Here is a 2,258-nt window from a genome sequence, read left to right on the forward strand (position 1 = left end):
GGCATAAGCTGTATTCACAACCAATATAAGATAGTCTTTGTCATACTCAGCAACTAGCTTTTGAATAGCCATTATTCTATATGAATTTCCTACATTTTATTTGCCTGTTACTTTACCATTTACTATTCTAGCTTCCTTTCCCAAACAAGCACTTACATGTGAAGCACTTACATGTGATAGTCCCCTGGACTGCAGTGCAAAAACAGATATGGTCATCTTTAAGAACTAGTATTAAAATAGTTCTGATGAACTCTGATACTCTTTAGATCTTATTCTCCAATACTGGCAAAAGCTCCTGAATAACCTTACTATGAAAATTAGCAAGCAATAGTTATATGAGTATATGAACATGAAGTACAGTACAGAATAAAGAACAAGTAGTCTGACCCTTCAAAGGTGTCAAACAAGCTACAGCACCCTAAGTACTAAACCCATAAAGCATTGTCTATAAATCATAATGGCAAATAAAATCAAATAAGCGTATATTCAGTGCAGCGTATAAATCAGACTGGGCCATAAAAAATCATGCTGTAAAAAAAACAGTAGCCTATATGGTCTACAAGAGGCTTTGTTGCTTTTGCTACAGCAGAGTATATAGGAGCTTAACTTCAAACTACTGTATGAGATTTGAAGGATACTCCTCACACAGCATTATTATACTCCCAATACTATGTAGATACTACATTTTAAACATTTAATTCAGTAGCAGATATCTATTTAAAAATATTTTTGTGACTCCTTAATAAGCTTGAAGTGTCTATTACAGATTGTAGCACATAACATTAATATCCATTCCTTTGGAAATGTGGCTTATGAACACTGATTCTCCTTAAAATTAGACCGTATAATTGCAGTCCTAGATACACTGTTTTACTAAGGTATTCTTGTTATAAACAACTTCAAAATCAACATAGGTTAGTAGCATAAACATAAATACATAGAACAAATAACTTTAACCAGTTCTGAATATTTTGTCAGGAGAGTTGTGTTCAGAGAATTTATAAATCAAGCATTTTAATTACATGGTGTCTTGCATATACTTAATCGAAGAGTATGTCAGCTTGAATAAGGCTTTCTGCTGACACAGAATCAACTTTTTCTCTTATTTGCTTCATTTCTAAAAATCACACAAAGCAAAAGCAAAGCAACACTGCACAATGGGAATAATCCTATTTCATTTTTGATTGAAAAACTAGAAGAAACTTAGTCAGATAATATTTATATATTTACTTACATAATTCATATAAAAACTACTACTACATCTAAACTACAAATATTCTATTGGAACCTTACAGATAAACAATTCAATCCTATATAGGGTCACTCAGAAGAACATTCCAAAATATACAATGGATCGATTCCCTAGGTGGGTTTATCTTTCTATACAATACACAGCAATACTTGGCAAGAGTACATATTACTAACTGGTGCTATGCGTGCTTTCAGTTTTGTTATTATTCAGTGGTCTTCTCACATGTATGTGATTGTTGTCTTATAATGAGGCCACTGTATTATGCTTACAAGGGTACGAAATATAGAAAATGCAAACAGGACCTATTTTTTTCTCTAAAATTCTGTCTACGCACCAGCTACCAAGAAGAGGATACTGTATGTATCAGATGGATTCTAATAACTACTTAACCAAGTAAAATCTTATTATCAAACTTGATTTCTGGTAATTTCATGGGCACATCTACAAAGTTTTCTTCAGCAAGGAGGCATAAGTGGTTTGCCATTTTCTTCATTTGGGATATTCTTTTTTTTTTTTTTTTTCCATTTTCACATTTCTTGGTGGTCTCCAATCCAAGGACTAATCAGGTCAGACCCTCTCTAGTTTTTTGAGATCAGCCAAGATTGGCTCGGGTCAATAATATTATCCGTCAATTACAAAACGTTGTGATTTCTCCTGGCTTCGACCTTAGACTGCCTTTACAAAAGCGAAACTCCTATAATTAGCGAAACAAAATACGCCAAGAGCACCTGCCTTTTAAAATAAACCCACACGAAAACGTTCCCGTTCAATTACACGATTCGTTTCAACAACACCCTCCAGCCCAAACACACCCACCCGCCTGCGTAAAGGCGGGCTTAAGGTAATTATGGTAGGCTGGACTTGCTGCTGCTTTTTGGCGCCAAATGTTTTCCTGGCGGAGGTGGGATCTAGTGATGTCACGCGAGTGTACGTGCTTCGGCGTCTTGAGTGATTGGTTACGCTTTCCTGGCCCCACCCCCCCCCACCGGTTTGGCCTGTGGGGGAC

This window comes from Python bivittatus, unplaced genomic scaffold (genome assembly GCF_059951505.1).
Source record: "Python bivittatus isolate LINGU-HERP-01145 unplaced genomic scaffold, Pbiv_v1 ctg000020_np1212, whole genome shotgun sequence".
Lineage (NCBI taxonomy): Eukaryota > Metazoa > Chordata > Lepidosauria > Squamata > Pythonidae > Python > Python bivittatus.